The 22,381-nt window shown below is 36.4% G+C and overlaps 1 protein-coding gene across 8 annotated transcripts in view; it reads left to right on the top strand.

The window, feature by feature from the left end:
* The window catches only part of RIMS2 (regulating synaptic membrane exocytosis 2), a 587,388-nt gene that overhangs the window by 127,042 nt on the left and 437,965 nt on the right, over positions 1-22,381 (top strand). The gene's annotated exons all lie outside the window — the stretch shown is intronic.

Raw genomic sequence — 22,381 nt, 5'->3', positions numbered from 1 at the left:
CAGTGTAATTCTGATTGGAAGTGATGAGAGAAGCTACCCCTATTGTATTCTTTTTTTTTTAGGATTTTAAGCATTTTAATAATCACTTTTCTGATTATCTCTTATTGATGGACAGAGCTGTTAAGCATAGTTGATTAAACAATACAAATTAATAAAAAACCATAATGATGTATTTATACAACAGTGACTGATAGCCCCCCAAAGCCCATCATGGATTGTAGAAACAAGTTATAGCCATTAAAATAATCTGTAATTATTTTTTTTAACCAGACAGCATGTCAAATCATTAGCATCTGTTCAGCTTATTTCTTAGAAAATTATGTGATGAATATCTTTTGAGGCTGTCCTAAAGCACAATAATCACACCAGCTTCCCCCACCACCTTCAATCATAAGCGAAACAAAACTCTTTGAAAGACTCCAAAGAAAATAAAATTTACTGGGGAGTTCCCTGGCAGCCCAGTGGTTAAGGCTCCACGCTTCCAAGGCAGGGGGCACAGGTATTTTTTTTTTTTTTTTTTTTTTAATCTAAACATGCGCAGTTTATTGTATTTATGTCAACCCCAATAAAACTTTTTTTTTTTTTTTTTTTTTGCCTTATAACAAATTTAATCAGTTATACATATACATATGTTTCCATATCCCCTCCCTTTTGCGTCTCCCTCCCACCCTCCCTATCCCACCCCTCCAGGCGGTCACAAAGCACCAAGCTGATCTCCCTGTGCTATGCGGCTGCTTCCCACTAGCTATCTATCTTACGTTTGGTAGTGTATATATGTCCATGCCGCTCTTTCACTTTGTCACAGCTTACCCTTCCCCCTCCCCATATCCTCAAGTCCATTCTCTAGTAGGTCTGTGTCTTTATTCCTGTTTTACCCCTAGGTTCTTCATGACATTTTTTTTCTTAAATTCCATATATATGTGTTAGCATACAGTATTTGTCTTTCTCTTTCTGACTTACTTCACTCTGTATGACAGACTCTAGGTCTATCCACCTCATTACAAATAGCTCAATTTCATTTCTTTTTATGGCTGAGTAATATTCCATTGTATATATGTGCCACATCTTCTTTATCCATTCATCCGATGATGGACACTTAGGTTGTTTCCATCTCCGGGCTATTGTAAATAGGGCTGCTATGAACATTTTGGTACATGTCTCTTTTTTTTTTTTTTTTTTCCGTACGCGGGCCTCTCACTGCTGTGGCCTCTCCCGTCGCGGAGCACAGGCTCCGGATGCGCAGGCCCAGCGGCCATGGCCCACGGGCCCAGCCGCTCCGCGGCACATGGGATCCTCCCAGACCGGGGCACGAACCCGTATCCCCCGCATCGGCAGGCGGACTCCCAACCACTGCGCCACCAGGGAGACCCCATGTCTCTTTTTGAATTATGGTTTTCTCAGGGTATATGCCCAGTAGTGGGATTGCTGGGTCATATGGTAGTTCTATTTGTAGTTTTTTAAGGAACCTCCATACCGTTCTCCATAGCGGCTGTACCAATTCACATTCCCACCAGCAGTGCAAGAGTGTTCCCTTTTTTCCACACCCTCTCCAGCATTTATTGTTTCTAGATTTTTTGATGATTTGTATTCTTATCTTGGAGAGAAAGCATTCAGTCTTTCACTATTAAGTATTATGTTAGCTATCATCTCTTCATAGATGTTGTCTATTATTAATTTGCTGAGAGTTTTTGTTTGTTTGCTTGTTTACCTCAGGAATAGATGTTGGATTTTGTTTGTTCTCCATCTATTGAGATTGATTATATATTTTTGTTAATATGGTGAACTACATTGATTGATTTTGAAATGTTAAACCAACTCTATTCCTGGAATAAAACCCATTTGGTTATGATGGATTATATATTTTACAAATTAATGGATTTGATTAGATAAAATTTTGTTTACAATTTTTGCTTCTATGTTCATGAGGGTTGATATCTGTAGTTTTCTGTTCTTGCAGTGTCTTTCTTTAATTTTGGTATTAGAGTAATGCTGGCCGGATAGAATGTGTTGGGCAGTATTTCCTCCTCTCCAATGTTTTAGTAGAGTTTCTACAGAATTAGTATAATTTATCCTTTAATGTTTTGAAGCCATCTGGGCATACAGTTTTATTTTGGGGGGAAAGTTTTTAAGTACAGTTTTAACTTCTTTAATAGATATAGAGTTGTTCAGATTATTTTTTTCTTGAATGAGGCTTGGTAATTTGTATCTTTCAAGGAATTTGTTCAGTTCCTCATAAGTTATTGAATTTATTAGCATCTTGTTCACAGTATTCCATTCTCATTCTTTTAATATCTGTATAATCTGTAGTGATGCTAGCTCTTTCATTCCTGATATTGGTAATTTACGTCTTCTGTCTTTTTCCCTGCTTAGTCTGACAGATATTTATCAATTTTATTGATCTTATCAAAGAACCAGCTTTTTGTTTTATTGATTTTTTAAATTGTTGATTTCATCTTTGATCTTTATTATTTCTTTTCCTTTGCTAACTGTAATTAATTGTCTCTTCTTTTTCTGGTTTCTTAAGGTGGAAGCTGAGGTCATTGCTTTGAGGTTTTCCTTCTTTTCTGATATAGGCATCATGTGCCATCAATTTCCCCTAAGTACTGCTTCAGTGACATCCCCCAAATTCTGATATGCTGTCTTTTCATTTTCATTCAGTTGAAATACTTCCTAATTTTACTTTTCATCTTTGACCTATGAATAACTTAGAAGTGTGTTATTTATTTTTTAAATATTGGGGGTGGATTCCAGAGATCTTTCTGTTAATGATTTTTAATTTAATTCGGTTGTGGTCCTAGATATACTTTGTATGCCTTGAATCCTTTGAAGTGTACTGAAACTTATTTTATGGCCCAGAATATGGTTTATTTTGACAAACGTTCTGTGTATTCTTGAAGAGGGTGTATATTCTGCTATTTTTTTTTAAAGCTTATTATTATTATTTTTTTATAGTGTTTATTTTTTTACTTGTTGACAGTTTGCTTTATTTATTTATTTATTTATTTATTTATGGCTGTGTTGGGTCTTCGTTTCTGCGCGAGGGCTTTCTCTAGTTGCGGAGAGCGGGGGCCACTCTTCATCGTGGTGCGCGGGCCTCTCACTATCGCGGCCTCTCTTGTTGCAGAGCACAGGCTCCAGACGCGCAAGCTCAGTAATTTTGGCTCACGGGCCCAGTTGCTCCGCGGCATGTGGGATCCTCCCAGACCGGGGCACGAACCCGCGTCCCCTGCATCGGCAGGCAGACTCTCAACCACTGCGCCACCAGGGAAGCCCCTATTCTGCTATTTTTTGACAGTGTTTTTAAATGTCCAATAGGTCAAGTTGTTTAATAGAGTTGTTCAAGTCTACTATATCCTTGTTGATTTCCTACCTATTTATTCTATCAATTATTAAGAGAGGGATATTGAAATATATAACTAAACTTGGATTTGTCCATTTCTTTTTACAGTTTTATTGGCTTTTGCTTTATGTATTTTAAAGTTCTGTTTTTAGGTGCATAAACATTTAGCATTATTACATCCTATTAAATAATTGGCCTCTTTATAATTATTAAGTGACTTTATTCCTGGTAATATTCTTTGCTCTGAAATCTGTTTTGTCTAATCTTACTATAATCATTCCAACTTTCTATTGGGTAGTAGTAACATTGTTTATGTTTCCTGTTCTTTTACTTTAAACTAATTTGTGTCTTCATATTTGAAGTACTTTTCTTATAGGCAGCATATAATTGGGTATTGCTTTGTTAGCCAGTCTGACAATCCCTGCCTTTCAGTTGGGTGTTTAGATAATTTATATTTAATGTGATTACTGATGTGGTTAAGTTTGATTATATCATTTTGCTCTTTTTCTACTTTTACCATCTGATCTTTATTTCTTTTTTAGTCTCCTTTTGGATTAATCAAGTACTTTTTTGATTCAGTTTTATCTGCTTTGTTAGCTCATTAGCTTTGTTGACTCTTTGTTTTGTAGCTTTGTTGGCTCTTTGTTTTGTTATTTTATTAATTGCTTAAGGATTTGTAATATACATCTTTAAATGATCACAGTCAACCTGAACTGATAATATACCATTTGGTGTATAGTATAGTATAAGAATATATAATAGTGTACTTCCATTTCTACCCTTTTGGACTTATATTATTGTTATCATATAGCTTACTTTTACCTGTTTTATAAATCCCACAATACACTGTTTGTTTGTTTGTTTTTTGTTTAAAAGGCTTATGTTTTAAGGAGTTTTAAATAATAAAGAAATACTATGTATTTACTTGTGTTGTTACCATTTCTGGTAGTGTTCATTTCTTTTTGTAGATCTGTATTTCTGTCTGGTATCATATTTCATCTGCCTGAAAGATTTCCTTCAATATTTGCTATAGTACGAGTCTGCTAGTGATGAATGCTTTCAACTTTTTATGCTAAAATTTTTGCCCTTGTTTTTTTTAAAAAATATTTTTGCTTGGTATAGAATTCTAGTTTAACAGTTATTTTCTTTCAATATTTTAAATATTTTTGCTTCACTGCCTTCTCCCTTTCAGTATTTCCAATTAGAATTGTAATACCATTCTCATCTTTATCTCTCTGTATATAATGTGTCTTTTTTGTCTGATTGCTTTTAAGATATCCTTTTGATCACTGGTTTCGTGCAATTTAATTATGATGTTTCTTGGTTAATTTTCTTCATGTTTGTTGTGTTTGGAGGTTTTCTGAGCTTTTTGGATCTATGTGTTTATAGTTTTCATAGGCTGTATAGCATGTTGTCAGTTTTTTCTTCATATATTTTTACTGGCCCATCCTCTCTCTCTTCTCCTTCAGGGAGTCTTGTTACCCATACACTAGGCTGCTTGAAGTTGTCCTACAGCTCACTTATGTTCTTTTTATTAAATAAAATTTTAATTTTCTCCATTTTCATTTGGTTTATGTTTTATTTCTATGCCCCAGGTTTACTAATCTTTTCTTCTACAGTGTCAAATCTGCTGTTAATACCATTCAGTGTATTTTTTCACCTCAGACATTATAGTTTTCATGTCTAGAATTTCAATTTTAGACATTTTTTTATCTTCCACAGTCTAGTTAACTTTTTTTTTTTTTTTTGGAATTATTTGGTTTTACTGGAGTTCTTTTAATTTACACTGAAAGTATAAATTTTATATAAAAATCTAAATTTATCATGATATTTTTGTTCACATCTCCTATCTCTGATAAAATACAATAAATAGCGTATTTGGCAATTAATATCAGTCAGGCTCTCTGTACGAACTCATTGGAACTTTACAACTGCTTTATGGTTTACATACAATTATAATCCACACTTAATAGATGAGGGAAGTAAGGCAGTGTTTAAGTAGCATGGCTAAGTTGACACAACTGGTTATCAGCAGAGTAGAGATTTGAACCCATGAATATAGTTCTCAGCAAATATATCTGAGTGCTTCTGTATATTCTTTTTTTTTTTTATTCTTTGCTTTATAACAAATTTAATCAGTTATACATATACATATGTTTCCATATCCCCTCCCTTTTGCGTCTCCCTCCCACCCTCCCTATCCCACCCCTCCAGGTGGTCACAAAGCACCGAGCTGATCTCCCTGTGCTATGCGGCTGCTTCCCACTAGCTATCTACCTTACGTTTGGTAGTGTATATATGTCCATGCCGCTCTTTCACTTTGTCACAGATTACCCTTCCCCCTCCCCATATCCTCAAGTCCATTCTCTAGTAGGTCTGTGTCTTTATTCCTGTCTTACCCCTATGTTCTTCATGACATTTTTTTTTCTTAAATTCCATATATATGTGTTAGCATACAGTATTTGTCTTTCTCTTTCTGACTTACTTCACTCTGTATGACAGACTCTAGGTCTATCCACCTCATTACAAATAGCTCAATTTCATTTCTTTTTATGGCTGAGTAATATTCCATTGTATATATGTGCCACATCTTCTTTATCCATTCATCCGATGATGGACACTTAGGTTGTTTCCATCTCCGGGCTATTGTAAATAGGGCTGCTATGAACATTTTGGTACATGTCTCTTTTTGAATTATGGTTTTCTCAGGGTATATGCCCAGTAGTGGGATTGCTGGGTCATATGGTAGTTCTATTTGTAGTTTTTTAAGGAACCTCCATACCGTTCTCCATAGTGGCTGTACCAATTGACATTCCCACCAGCAGTGCAAGAGTGTTCCCTTTTCTCCACACCCTCTCCAGCATTTATTGTTTCTAGATTTTTTGATGATGGCCATTCTGACTGGTGTGAGATGATATCTCATTGTAGTTTTGATTTGCATTTCTCTAATGAGTAAAGATGTTGAGCATCCTTTCATGTGTTTGTTGGCAGTCTGTATATCTTCTGTGGAGAAATGTCTATTTAGGTCTTCTGCCCATTTTTGGATTGGGTTGTTTGTTTTTTTGCTATTGAGCTGCATGAGCTGCTTATAAATTTTGGAGATTAATCCTTTGTCAGTTGCTTCATTTGCAAATATTTTCTCCCATTCTGAGGGTTGTCTTTTGGTCTTGTTTATGGTTTCCTTTGCTGTGCAAAAGCTTTTAAGTTTCATTAGGTCCCATGTGTTTATTTTTGTCTTTATTTCCATTTCTCTAGGAGGTGGGTCAAAAAGGATCTTGCTGTGATTTATGTCATAGAGTGTTCTGCCTATGTTTTCCTCTAAGAGTTTGATAGTGTCTGGCCTTACATTTAGGTCTTTAATCCATTTTGAGTTTATGTTTGTGTATGGTGTTAGGGAGTGATCTAATCTCATACTTTTACATGTCCCTATCCAGTTTTCCCAGCACCACTTATTGAAGAGACTGTCCTTTCTCCACTGTACATTCCTGCCTCCTTTATCAAAGATAAGGTGGCCATATGTGCGTGGGTTTATCTCTGGTCTTTCTATCCTGTTCCATTGATCTATCTTTCTGTTTTTGTGCCAGTACCATACTGTCTTGATTACTGTAGCTTTGTAGTATAGTCTGAAGTCAGGGAGCCTGATTCCTCAAGCTCCATTTTTCGTTCTCAAGATTGCTTTGGCTATTCGGGGTCTTTTGTGTTTCCATACAAATTGTGAATTTTTTTGTTCTAGTTCTGTGAAAAATGCCAGTGGTAGTTTGATAGGGATTGCATTGAATCTGTAGATTGCTTTGGGTAGTAGAGTCATTTTCACAATGTTGATTCTTCCAATCCAAGAACATGGTACATCTCTCCATCTATTTGTATCATCTTTAATTTCTTTCATCAGTGTCTTATAATTTTCTGCATACAGGTCTTTTGTCTCCTTAGGTAGGTTTATTCCTAGATATTTTATTCTTTTTGTTGCAATGGTAAATGGGACTGTTTCCTTGATTGCACTTTCAGATTTTTCATCATTAGTATATAGGAATGCCAGAGATTTCTGTGCATTAATTTTGTATCCTGCAACTTTACCAAATTCATTGATTAGCTCTAGTAGTTTTCTGGTAGCATCTTTAGGATTCTCTATGTATAGTATCATGTCATCTGCAAACAGTGACAGCTTTACTTCTTCTTTTCCAATTTGGATTCCTTTTATTTCCTTTTCTTCTCTGATTGCTGTGGCTAAAACTTCCAAAACTAGGTTGAAAAAGAGTGGTGAGAGTGGGCAACCTTGTCTTGTTCCTGATCTTAGTGGAAATGCTTTCAGTTTTTCACCATTGAGGACGATGCTGGCTGTGGGTTTGTCATATATGGCCTTTATTATGTTGAGGAAAGTTCCCTCTATGCCTACTTTCTGCAGGGTTTTTATCATAAATGGGTGTTGAATTTTGTCGAAAGCTTTCTCTGCATCTATTGAGATGATCATATGGTTTTTCTCCTTCAATTTGTTAATATGGTGTATCATGTTGATTGATTTGCGTATATTGAAGAATCCTTGCATTCCTGGAATAAACCCCACTTGATCATGGTGTATGATCCTTTTAATGTGCTGTTGGATTCTGTTTGCTAGTAGTTTGTTGAGGATTTTTGCATCTATGTTCATCAGTGATATTGGCCTGTAGTTTTCTTTCTTTGTGACATCCTTGTTTGGTTTTGGTATCAAGGTGATGGTGGCCTCGTAGAATGAGTTTGGGAGTGTTCCTCCCTCTGCTATATTTTGGAAGAGTTTCAGAAGGATAGGTGTTAGCTCTTCTCTAAATGCTTGATAGAATTCGCCTGTGAAGCCATCTGGTCCTGGGCTTTTGTTTGTTGGAAGATTTTTTATCACAGTTTCAATTTCAGTGCTTGTGATTGGTCTGTTCATATTTTCTATTTCTTCCTGGTTCAGTCTCGGCAGGTTGTGCATTTCTAAGAATTTGTCCATTTCTTCCAGGTTGTCCATTTTATTGGCATAGAGTTGCTTATAGTAATCTCTCATGATCTTTTGTATTTCTGCAGTGTCAGTTGTTACTTCTCCTTTTTCATTTCTAATTCTATTGATTTGAGTCTTCTCCCTTTTTTTCTTGGTGAGTCTGGCTAATGGTTTATCAATTTTGTTTATCTTCTCAAAGAACCAGCTTTTAGTTTTATTGATCTTTGCTATCGTTTCCTTCATTTCTTTTTCATTTATTTCTGATCTGATTTTTATGATTTCTTTCCTTCTGCTAACTTTGGGATGTTTTTGTTCTTCTTTCTCTAATTGCTTTAGGTGCAAGGTTAGGTTGTTTATTCAAGATGTTTCCTGTTTCTTAAGGTGGGATTGTATTGCTATAAACTTCCCTCTTAGAACTGCTTTTGCTGCATCCCATAGGTTTTGGGTCGTCGTGTCTCCATTGTCATTTGTTTCTAGGTATTTTTTAATTTCCTCTTTGATTTCTTCAGTGATCACTTCGTTATTAAGTAGTTTATTGTTTAGCCTCCATGTGTTTGTATTTTTTACAGCTCTTTTCCTGTAATTGATATCTAGTCTCATAGCATTGTGGTCGGAAAAGATACTTGATACAATTTCAATTTTCTTAAATTTACCAAGGCTTGATTTGTGACCCAAGATATGATCTATCCTGGAGAATGTTCCATGAGCACTTGAGAAAAATGTGTATTCTGTTGTTTTTGGATGGAATGTCCTATAAATATCAATTAAGTCCATCTTGTTTAATGTATCATTTAAAGCTTGTGTTTCCTTATTTATTTTCATGTTGGATGATCTGTCCATTGGTGAAAGTGGGGTGTTAAAGTCCCCTACTATGACTGTGTTACTGTCGATTTCTCCTTTTATGGCTGTTAGTATTTGCCTTATGTATTGAGGTGCTCCTATGTTGGGTGCATAAATATTTACAATTGTTATATCTTCTTCTTGGATCGATCCCTTGATCATTAGGTAGTGTCCTTCTTTGTCTCTTCTAGTAGTCTTTATTTTAAAGTCTATTTTGTCTGATATGAGAATTGCTACTCCAGCTTTCTTTTGATTTCCATTTGCATGGAATATCTTTTTCCATCCCCTTACTTTCAGTCTGTATGTGTCTCTAGGTCTGAAGTGGGTCTCTTGTAGACAGCATATATATGGGTCTTGTTTTTGTATCCATTCAGCCAATCTGTATCTTTTGGTGGGAGCATTTAATCCATTTACATTTAAGGTAATTATCGATATGTATGTTCCTATTCCCATTTTCTTAATTGTTTTGGGTTCGTTATTGTAGGTCTTTTCCTTCTTTTGTGTTTCTTGCCTAGAGAAGTTCCTTTAGCATTTGTTGTAAAGCTGGTTTGGTGGTGCTGAACTCTCTCAGCTTTTGCTTGTCTGTAAATGTTTTAATTTCTCCATCAAATCTGAATGAGATCCTTGCTGGGTAGAGTAATCTTGGTTGCAGGTTTTTCTCCTTCATCACTTTAATTATGTCCTGCCACTCCCTTCTGGCTTGTAGAGTTTCTGCTGAGAGATCAGCTGTTATCCTGATGGGGATTCCCTTGTGTGTTATTTGTTGTTTTTGCCTTGCTGCTTTTAATATGATTTCTTTGTGTTTAATTTTTGACAGTTTGATTAATATGTGTCTTGGCGTATTTCTCCTTGGATTTATTCTGTATGGGACTCTCTGTGCCTCCTGGACTTGATTAACTATTTCCTTTCCCATATTAGGGAAGTTTTCAACTATAATCTCTTCAAATATTTTCTCAGTCCCTTTCTTTTTCTCTTTTTCTTCTGGAACCCCTATAATTCGAATGTTGGTGCGTTTAATGTTGTCCCAGAGGTCTCTGAGACTGTCCTCTGTTCTTTTCATTCTTTTTTCTTTATTTTGCTCTGCAGCAGTTATTTCCACTATTTTATCTTCCACCTCACTTATCCGTTCTTCTGCCTCAGTTATTCTGCTATTGATCCCATCTAGAGTATTTTTCATTTCATGTATTGTGTTTTTAATCGATGCTTGATTCATCTTTAGTTCTTCTAGGTCCTTGTTAACTGTTTCTTGCATTTTGTCTATTCTATTTCCAAGATTTTGGATCTGGGAAATAGAATCTTGGATCATCTTTACCATCATTATTCTGAATTCTTTTTCAGGTAGACTGCCTATTACCTCTTCATTTGTTAGATCTGGTGGGTTTTTATCTTGCTCCTTCTCCTGCTGTGTGTTTTTCTGTCTTCTCATTTTGCTTATGTTACTGTGTTTGGGGTCTCCTTTTTGCAGGCTGCCGGTTCGTAGTTCCCGTTGTTTTTGGTGTCTGTCCCCAGTGGCTAAGGTTGGTTTAGTGGGTTGTGTAGGCTTCCTGGTGGAGGGGACTAGTGCCTGTGTTCTGGTGGATGAGGCTGGATCTTGTCTTTCTGGTGGGCAGGTCCACGTCTGGTGGTGTGTTTTGGGTTGTCTGCGGACTTTTTATGATTTTAGGCCACCTCTCTGCTAATGGGTGGCGTTGTGTTCCTGTCTTGCTAGTTGTTTGGCATAGGGTGTCCAGCACTGTAGCTTGCTGGTCGTTGAGTGAAGCTGGGTGCTGGTGTTGAGATGGAGATCTCTGGAAGATTTTTGCCGTTTGATATTATGTGGAGCTGGGAGGTCTCTTGTGGACCAGTGTCCTGAAGTTGGCTCTCCCAACTCAGAGGCACAGCACTGACTCCGGGCTCCTCAATTTGGGATGATGTGTTGTCTATTCATGTATTCCACAGATGCAGGGTACATCAAGTTGATTGTGGAGCTTTAATCCGCTGCTTCTGAGGCTGCTGGGAGAGGTTTCCCTTTCTCTTCTTTGTTCTCACAGCTCCTGGGTCTCAGCTTTGGATTTGGCCCCGCCTCTGCGTGTAGGTCGCCGGAGGGCGTCTGTTCTTCGCTCAGACAGGACAGGGTTAAAGGAGCAGCCGCTTCGGGGACTCTTGCTCACTCAGGCCGGGCGGGAGGGAGGGGCACGGAGTGCGGGGCGAGCCTGCAGCGGCAGAGGTCGGCGTGACGTTGCACCAGCCCGAGGCGCGCCGTGCGTTCTCCCAGGGAAGCTGCCCCTGGATCCCGGGACCCCGGCAGTGGCGGGCTGCACAGGCTCCCAGAAGGGCGGTGTGGACAGTGACCTGCGCTCGCACACAGGCTTCTTGGCGGCAGCAGCAGCAGCCCCAGCGTCCCACGCCCGTCACTGGGCTCCGCGCTTTCAGTCGCGACTCGCGCCCGTCTGTGGAGCCCCTTTAAGCAGCGCTCTTAATCCCCTCTCCTCGCGCGCCAGGAAACCAAGAGGGAAGAAAAAGTCTCTTGCCTCTTCAGCAGCTCCAGAGTTTTCCCGGACTCCCTCCCGGCTAGCTGTGGCACATTAGCCCCCTTCACGCTGAGTTCTCGCCGCCAGCCCCAGTCCTCTCTCTGCGCTCTGACCGAAGCCCGAGCCTCAGCTTCCAGCGCTGCGCGCCCCGGCGGGCGAGCAGACAAGCCTCTCGGGCTGGTGAGTGCCGCTCGGCACCGATCCTCTGTGTGGGGATCTCTCCGCTTTGCCCTACCCAGGTATGTGGGGAGTTTCTTGCCTTTTGGGAGGTCTGGGGTCTTATGCCAGCGTTCAGTAGGTGTTCTGTAGGAGTTGTTCCACGTGTAGCTGTATTTCTGGTGTATCTGTGGGGAGGAAGGTGATCTCCGCGTCTTACTCTTCCGCCATCTTACCCGGAAGTCTTCTAGTTAACTTTTTGAACGTGTAGAATACACACTCTGTAATAATTGTTTTGAAGTTCTCCTATGCTAATTTTAACATGTTTGTCAGTGTTGGGTTGGTTTTGATTGATTATTCTCATTATGGTATGTGTTTTCCTGACTCTTTACATGCCTAGTATCTTACGTTGAATATCAGGCATTGAAAATTTTACTTTGTTGGGTGCTAGATATTTTTTCATTCCTATAACTCTCCTTGAACTTTGTTCTGGAATGCAGTTGTTACATGGAAACAATTTGACTTTTGTATCTTGCTTTTGTGATTTGTTAGGTGGAACTGGAACAGTGCTCAGTTTAGCACTAATTATTCTCTTCTACAGAGGCAAGGCTTTCCTGAGTGCTTTAACCAATACCCCATGATTATGAGTTTTTCTTGTCTAGCTGGTAGGAACATCTACCGTTTTCTCTAATCCTTTCAGATGATTTTTTTCCCCACTCCTGGGTATTTAATCACATTCATACTCACTGATCATTACTAAGTTGAACACTTGAGGGGTCTCTCTGTAGATCTCTGTGGAGTTTTCTTTCTCTGTTCACCTTTCTCTTCTCTGATAACTTGTTCAACAAAAGCTAGCTGTGTTGGCCTCCTCAGGCTTAGTTTGTTCTCTTCAACTTAGGATGTCTGCCAAGTGAGTTTCAGCTGCTCTGTATTACTCTGCTGCATGGAAAGCCTCTCAAAACAGTAACCTGGGGCAATTGTAGATCTTATCTTGTTTGTTTCCCATATTTCAGCTGGGCTTTTTTGCCTGATGTCCATTATCTTGAATACCATTCTTCATACATTTTGCCTATTTTTTGTTTGTTTGCTTGTTTCAGGCAGCTGAAGGAATCTAGCCCTTGCTACCCCATTTAGGCCACAAGCAGAAGTCTGTAATGACATCTGAATATAGTTTGCTTAAAAAATATATTTTCTGGTTTCTAACATATGGTCTCTTTATGCTGAGCAAAGTTCTAGTCAATAAGTTAAGTACAGTGAAAAACTGGAACACCCCTTGAACATTTTTTTGTATTGTAATCAACTATAAAACTCTATATATTGTGGATTAGCTTGATGTGGATGATTTATGGAAGAAGAAAGGAAGCAGAGAGAGTAACCTCCATGTTTCTCATATTTTTTCTAAGATCTGAGGGAAATGTTAGGGACTAAACATAAAAAATAATTTTCATTCATAATTTACTTGGGAAAGCATTCCATATATCCATATATATATATATATATATATATATATATATATATATATATGGCCTGTATTCTAAATGAAAAGAATAATGAGTTTAATTCCTCTTTTCAAATTGGATCTTCCTACGTATACTCAGTTGCCTTATGTACTAGAAGAAAGCTTTTGCTCACAATAGATACTGAACACATTTTTTTTGACTTTTATTTTATTTTATTTTTTTATACAGCAGGTCCTTATTTGTTATCTATTTTATACATATTAGTGTATATATGTCAATCCCAATCTCCCAGTTCATCCCACCCCCCCATCCCCGCTTTCCCCCCTTGGTGTCCATATGTTTGCTGAACACATTTTTTGATTTATCGTAGCTCCAAAGGATTAAGCTCAGTGCATTTTGGTAAGATTATTTTTATGAAGTAGAATAATGACAATATAAATATTTTATAGCTTAAAATTAATTATAAAGCAATTTAAAAATTATTTTAGTAATCTCTTAAAAGAACAAGATAAAATAATCTTTTGTTTTAATTTTAAGGGTCTTTCATGTGCAGCCATCCTTAACAATTAATTAACTCTTCTGAGGTGCATTTAGGATACAGAGAGAATAAATGAAGTACAGGACTATGGCATACCAGTATAATAAGATTTTATGAAATATTGCTTTCATTTATTTTCTTAAGATGATACTCCTTAATAAATTAAAACTATATATTTAGTTAAATTGAAAAATAATGACTTCCTAAGGGAGATATTATTTTATAATCATGGAATAGAGACTCTAGTGGTAAAGACATTAAAAGTAATTTACAGTCAGGATTATTTTAAGCTTCAGAGTGTGGCAACATTAATTTTTTGTTTCTTTTACTTTTTGGGAAAAATAGATTACCATGTCTCAATGGATAATCTAATTTTGAAAAAATAAAAAATATATTTTTTTAGAATTATAGTGTTTAATTTGCAAATGTAACAGATATAGATTCTTTTACTATATATTAGCAGATTTGAAACAGAATGAATGATACCTTTAGTATGGTTGTAAAAGAAAGTGATTCTTAAGAAAGTCCCTTAAAATATATTGATATATGTGTGTTCAGTATATCAGATGGTAAGTCTTTTAAAAAAAAATTCAAGCCACTGTAATTACCTGCAAGTCTGTAGTTAGTGTGCTTGTGTAATATATAATCAGTTCCCATACCCCAAATCAAACATATCATGTATGGATTTTCTGTTAGAGTTTTATGAAATCACTACATTCCAGTATATTGGTAAAACTTTGACATTGTCTAGGAACAGGGTGACTTAAGTTGAGACAACTAGGAGAACCAAGTTTTGTTCCTGCCCTGGTGTTACATGACTCTTGTTGACATATCACTTCATGTCTTAGTGCTTCTGTTTTAAAATCTGTAAAATGGTAGCATCAATTTAAATGATTTCTAAGGTGGGCTTAACATTTTATGATTTTTAAATTAATACTAGATTATTCATGTAATCCTTGAAAAGGAATATAGTCAGATATTTTACTGCTTAAAGAATTTATAAAAGGAATTGAGAAGCTTCATTAATTCTGTTATGTCAGTATGTCTAGTATATTGTTAAGCTTTGGCAGTGGTCTTGAAAGTGTACCCTGTTGTGGAAGGAAGGTTTTTTGGAGAGGAGACGGGTGCGAATAACTTCAAGGGCACAGATTTCCACATGTATCCTTTCATTTTTTCTTAAAATTGATCTACCTGAGAACACTTTTCTGTTTTATAAATTTTTCTTTCCAACTCACTTTTTTAAGTGGGTGGCTTCTACTCTTCAAAAGAAAAGCATGCTCCTCAACCATACCTAATCTGAATTTTGGTCTTTATATAATATATTGCCTCAGGATGTAAAAATCTCTGGGGCACCAGGCAAAGTGACAAGGAGAGTTGCCGCTGAAGGAGAGTTGTCCTGAAGGAGAGATTCATGAGGGCAAAGCAGTGAGAAGTTTTGTAAGAAACATAGAATGAGGCAGCACGTTATTTCATTCAGGCAACAGACTTTTGGCGAGACTCTGGTGCTTCATCTCTCTTTTTCAGAATTGGAATTTTGAGATGATTATCATGGTGACCCATAATAACGCATTTATATGAATTTAAAAATGAAGTTGGACTCTTTGATATAAAGTCAGATTTGTGTGATGGTTTGACAATGTGGACTAGTTTGCCAAATATGTTATAAAGTAGATATTTTCTGTATATTGAACGAGGTAAATCTACAGCTCCAAGCTTTGATAAAAATATAATTAAGTCACACCTACAATACACAATGTATCTGAAAATGTATCTTTGCAGCTATTTAAACTTAAAATTTAAATGCTATCTTAAAAATGTGCGAGGGGTACGTGGTTTTAGAGATTTGAGAGAAGAGAAAAAATATTTGTAGACTACTGATGTATAACAGGTGCAAGGTATTCTTGGTTATTGGCAGACGTGCTTTTGAGAGTTGTCTTTGGTATCTCTTTGCTCCTAACCTCTTGGTGGAAAGGATACTGCTCAGTACCTAATGTCCTCATCAATAGATAAAGTGAGCTCCTTATCATTAGAAAAGATGAGCACCAGGTTAAATAGATTTTACTTAGTATATATGGAGAAGATTAGTATTAGCATCTGAAATGAGTTCTGATCATAATAGGAGACTATATAGAGTTTAATAAATAAAGGAATTCAGGATATAACCAGAACTTTAGGATGGTAAAACAGACACTAGATAGTGGAGCACAGTGGAAATAGAATTGCAGGTAATTGTGAGAGGACAGTTAGACATAGTCATGAATTTCTCTTTCTTCACCCAATAAATCTCATCTAATTTCTTTTAAAGGATCCCCAACAAAAATACTTAACTTCAAACATAAGCAAAAACAAATGAAGTCCTATCTGAAGCAATTTTTTTTAAGTTAAAAATAATTTTGATCCATGAAAAGGACATGAGGGGACTCAAGGAAAATTTTGGAGGTGACAGATATGTGTGTTACTTGATTGTGGGGATGGTTTCATGGATATATTTGTAAGTTCAGACTCATCAAATTGTATACAAAAATATATGCAGTTTTAATATATCTATATAAATAAATAAATGGTTCAATTAAAAAAAAAGGACATAAGCTTCTTCTTTTGAAGTCTTGTCTTTTAAACTCCCTTTCAATAAATATATTAAAATACCACTGACTCTCACTTAGGCCAGAACAGACTATGTATTTCCTATTGCTGGAACAATGCCCAGATCTACATCTCCTATAATTTTCAACTTTTTGAATGGCACCACTATATGCTATATCACCTAAACTAGAAAGCCAGGAATCATCTCAGATTTCTGTCCTTCACCATTCTTTCCCCACAAATTTTGCATTTTATTCTTTCCTCTCTGTCTACATAAACTACTAACTGCTCTCTTATTTGGGCTCTCATCCTCCATCACTTGGACTAATACTAGTTTCCTAACTGGTCTCTTTGCTCCCATCTGGATTCCTCAAACACATCCTTCACATGCTGCTATGCTGATATCTGTAAAATGCAGATCTGATTATTTTACCTTCTGCTTAAAAACTATTTAGTGACTCCTCATCTCTTCAGTGAAGTTTCTAATGGCATAAAGAGCCCTTTCTCTATGGTTTATTCCCTGCCTAACTCAAAGAATAAGCTTCACCGCATTCAGTATACCCCGACTAAACTACACTGCAGTCCTCCCTTGGTGTCCCATGTCCTTTGGGGATTGGTTCCAGGACTGCCCCCCCCCCCACGCATAGCAAAATACATGGATGCTCAAGTTCCTTATGTAAAATGGCATAGTATTTGCATATAACCTATGCACATCCTCCCATATACTTTAAACCATCTCTAGATTGCTTATAATTCCTAATACAATATAAATGCTATATAAATAGTGGTAAATAGAGTGTAAATGTTATATAAATAGTTACCGGTGTCTCATATTCAAGTTTTGTTTTTTGGAACTATTGACACAAATAAGCAATAAATGGTCTCTAATAGGAATAGGAAAGAGTCTTCTTTGAGACACACTGAGGACTATAGCCTGGGAGACACAGATTCAAGAAGGACTTGAATTGTGTTCAGTCAGCCTAAAAAATGGGGGAGGCTTATATATGGAAAAACTAGAAAGTTACATAAACTGCTTGTCAAGAATTAGGATTGGATCTGACAAGAAGTAAGAGTGCTTACTAAGCAAGGATTGATTGGGGTCTGAAATGGTTGCATGGTTACAAGGGGAGACCTTGAGACCATAACGTTGAAGCTGGTAACTGCTGGAAGATATTGCTTTGAGAATGGCTGGTGGTCTCCTTGAGTTTGATACAATTCAGAAAATTCAGGGTCTCAGTGATGCAAGAACGTGTCTGAAACCACATCCACAATAGTCACCCAGCTCTGATTTGAATGCCTGAACCCGTCACTTCGTCTTGATTTTTAAACACATTCTTTCCTTTAATGGTTAAAGCAGATGTACAATGCATGTTTGACAGGCCATAAGACAGACTGTTCTAGTTAGCATAAAGTTCAAGCCAAATCATGTATAAGCCAGAATGACTTGCCCATACCTCAGTATGTGAAAATTTCATCTATCAGAGCTTTCTGAAATTTTTTTTCCCAAAATCTTTTCTATACATGGTTGCTTGAATCCAAGGAAGCAGAAACCATGGATATACTTGTACTTCTCTTAAATTACCACTGTCTTTTATGTCTTTTGCTTTTGCTTACCCTGCTACTGTAATCTGAAATACATCTCTCTGCTTCCCCCTGGACCCCATTCCACCCATGACCCTTACCCACTTCATGAACAATTACTCATCTTTCTGAATTTAAGCATCATCTCCATGATGCTTTCTTTGGGTATCCCTTGTGAATTAACCACTCACTCTTTTGTGCCTCAATGAATTCTACAGACTTCTAATGTATTACTCTTAACATTTTATTATTATTGATTGATTAAATACTTGTTGAGTGAATGAATGGAGGAAAGAAATTGGGTGTACTTATAAATGGGCATGTTATTTTGGGATAAGCTTTGTCTTTTTTTTTTTTTTTGCGGTACGCGGGCCTCTCACTGTGTTGTGGCCTCTCCCGTTGCGGAGCACAGGCTCCAGACGTGCAGGCTCAGCGGCCATGGCTCACGGGCCCAGCCACTTTGCGGCATGTGGGATCCTCCCGGACTGGGGCACGAACCCACGTCCCCTGCATCGGCAGGCAGACTCTCAACCACTGCGCCACCAGGGAAGCCCTAAGCTTTGTCTTTTGATCCAGCTTCTTGCTGCAGCTCAGCACTGTGATGATGTTTTCTTGAAGATGGCAGTCCAAACTTGTGGATGAATAAAAAGATAAACTTATACTGCCTATACAGCAGTGTGTAATTCTTGCAGTTCTTGAAAAAAAGAGTCCAGGCTTGAGAGAGAAGATGGAGTATTACTGTAGTGATGTGAAAAAGAGGTGGTTTTGGATTGATTATAGAAAGTAGGCAAGAAGAGAGAGACAGGTGATGGTGGTATAACTCTGGAGAATGTACAACATTGATATATAGAGAGGGATGTATCTTTTTGGCAATACAGATGAGCAAGTAGTAGGAGAAAGACTGAATATCTAGAGAAGGAATCTGAGGGAAGCTGACATTAGTTTCCTAGGTGACTGGGGAACTAATGAAAAGTTGCACAAAGAATAGTTGTTGGCAGATGAAATTGCCATATTTAGTCTGAAATGGTGCTATGACTATCAAGAGGAAATATCAGAGAGGAAAGAGAATAGAGCCAGCGATAGAAGGTAGATTAATACTTAAAGTACATTGATCTTGGGAAGAGACAATGTGATTACTTATCAGCAGAAGTGGTAAGACAGTAAGGATGGCCATAGGGAGAGTTGATTATGAAGAAAAAATGCTAAGTATAAAATTCTTTTAGAATATAAAATACAATGAATTTTTAATAACTATTTAAAGGAAATTAATAAATATAATTTGTACTATTAAAATTTTAATAAATGCTTTTGGACATACCCTAAGTTATTATTAGAGTTTTCATGTCTAGTAATTATGACCTAAAATCATTAATTCATCAATTAAATTATAGAAAAGATACGTAAAGCCAACAGAGGACACTGGCATTATATAGAGGCAACACTGTGTGGTGGCTTCAGCTCAAGTTCTGAAGTGAGACTAAGCTTAAATTCCAGCTTTATCATTTATCAGCTATGTGACCTTGTACAAGATGCTTTGTCTCTCTGCCTCAGTTTCTTCATCTATAAGTAATAGAAGTAATAATAGTACATATCTTACAAGGCTATTGTGAGAATAAAATGAATTAATATTTGTGAAGCACTTAAACATGTAGTTGGCACACAGTGAGCGCTTTAAAGTGTTTTGCAATAATTTCTATGCTATTAGATTTCTCCTTACCTAACATATATATCAGGTACCACGCAAGATGCTTTCACATATGTTTTCTTATTCAATTAGATAATCATATTTGTAGATTGGATTAGTATATTCCTTACTGTATACCTAAACTGAGTCTGTCATTATGAACATGTATGTAAATATATATACCTTATTTTAATCTTTAATCTTTGAATTGACCATTTAGTCTTTTCTTTTTTTAAACACAGACTAAGCGTAAGCTGAAGTAAATATCCAAATGATTCGATTGAAGATTCACTTTTACCCATTTAAAAATATCCAGGTTTTCCATATGTTTAAAATTAAACTACTCCTCCACAGCAGGTTATTTTTCATATTTCCCAGGAGATTTTAATCAGTCTTTGTCTTAAGGACCTTGATAATATTTTATATTTATACATTACCTTTGTTTTTCAAGCAACTCAATTCCAGTTTGATTATTGATGAGATTAAAATCACTTTTGACAAATACAGTGAAACTTCTGACTTAAATTGTATATTAAAATCTGATTAGGAGAGATTACTAGTCCTTTCGCTTTGAATTTCTTTTCTTTGGAGTCTTGCCAGTTCCAAGAGAAGAACCATTTTGATTATGGGTCATCTTCCTCATTTTTCTTTTTTCCTTTAACAATTTCCTTGGGAGATTTTATTCACTTTCAGAGCTTCAGATTCTGTATATATGCTGATGATTTACAGATATGATTTCACTAGCCGGATTATTCTTTTGAGCTCCAGATCCACCTCTGTAGCTGCCTACTGAAAAGTCTCTGCTTGGATATATTAATGGGCACCTCAGATTCACCTTGTCTATACTCGAAGTCATTATTTTCCCCCAAATTTGCTTCTCCATGTGTTTTTTTCTTTCAAGGAATGGTCTTCTTATCCTCCTGGTTGCTTAAACCGGACTCTGGGAGTCCTTCTCTACTTCTTCCTCTTCCTCCATCAAGTCTTAAGGGGCCTTACTTCTTAGTATCTCCTAAATCAGTTTACTTCTCTCCTTTCCTCTTGCTACTACTATAGTTTATACCACTATCACATTTGTTTCTTACCCCAAATATTGCAACAACTTCCTAACTGGTCTCTCTGCTTCCAGACTTATCTTCTTCCAGTCTGTCTGCACATTTTAGCAAAGTAAACACTTTATAAGTAGTAGCAAATAATGTTATGCCTTATTTATAAATCATATAGTAGATTTGTATTTATTTTTTATCCTTATTGAAAGATAGTAAAGGTATAATGGCAGAGTAATATTCATGTGTATATTATAGCTAAGTTTTTCATGTGTATAACTAAAATTGAACCTGTATTATCTGTTAAGAGGGATTAACTATTAGCAAATTCATTAGTTATGACTTCATTTTTTTCCTTCTTTTTAAAAAAATTTCTGCAATGTGAGTTATTTTGTGAAAGTATTCTGCTTCTAAGCTTTTGCCAGATATTAATATAGTTAACCATGGAGACTTTAGTTCAAACATGTCAATTATAATTCAGTCATTTCCAGCTACTTGTGTCCAAATATGCCAAGCATGTTTGTGCTTCTGTGCTTCTTGCACATTCCATGTACTTTGCATAAAATGTTCTCCCTCACTAGTCTTGCTGACATTCTCTTTATCACTTTTTAAAAAAAATTTTCTTTTATTTATTTTTTATACAGCATCTTCTTATTAGTTATCCATTTTATACATATTAGTGTATACATGTCAATCCCAATCTCCCGATTCATCCCACCACCAACCCCCCCCTTCCACTTTCCCCCCTTGGTGTCCATACATTTATTCTCTACATTTGTGTCTCTTTATTACTTTAAAGGCCTGCTTACATCTCATAAACTTTCTCTTATTTCTTTTTCCAAGTCTTGCTATCTCCTCAATCATTTGTGTTTCCACAGTGCTTTGTTATTCCCTTGCTTTCAGACATCTCTGTTCTGCAGTAACTTGTTCATTTCCCTCTCACTACATTTAATTCCTTGATGGCAGAAACTGTCTTACGCATTTTTAATGTTTCATAAATCTAGTGTAGTGCCTGATACATATATATGAGTGCTCCATAAATGATTTTTGTTGGACTAAATGGTTAGCAAAAATTTTCCTTGACTGTGTACAATAGCTTTTATATGATCTTTTGTAACAAATGAATCGGTCAAGAACACAGTATTGTAATGAATGCAGTCCTATCCCTTCTACACAATATCCTATGTTTTAATCAGCTAGAATATCAGATATAGAACTGTGTGTCAGACACTGTATTGAGAGCTTTTCATGTTGTTTAACTCTGAGAAAACCATATAAAGTAAATACTAATTTCCTGTTGTGCAGATAAGGAAGTAAAGGCCTAGAAAGCTTGAGAAAATTGCATAAGATATACAGCTAGAAATGTTTCAGACAGTGATGCCTAAAAACACGATTTTAATTTGTAATTTATATAAGTTCTTATAATATATCAGGTCATTACTACATTATTAATTTTACTATTATTATCATTATTTTATATTTAAATAAAGAGGAATGCAACATTTTTAAACTTTACCATATTTAAATATGTTCGCTTGACCAAATCATGTATCTTATTGATTTATTTATTTAATATTCTTTCCCATTATGGTTTATTACAGGATACTGAATATAGTCCCTTGTGCTATACAGTAGGACCTTGTTGTTTATCCATTCTATATATAATAGTTTTCATCTGCTAATACCAAACTC

The sequence above is a fragment of the Mesoplodon mirus genome (assembly GCF_964341445.2).
Source record: "Mesoplodon mirus genome assembly, chromosome: 16".
Taxonomy (NCBI): domain Eukaryota; kingdom Metazoa; phylum Chordata; class Mammalia; order Artiodactyla; family Ziphiidae; genus Mesoplodon; species Mesoplodon mirus.
This window is presented reverse-complemented; position numbering and strand designations above follow the sequence as displayed.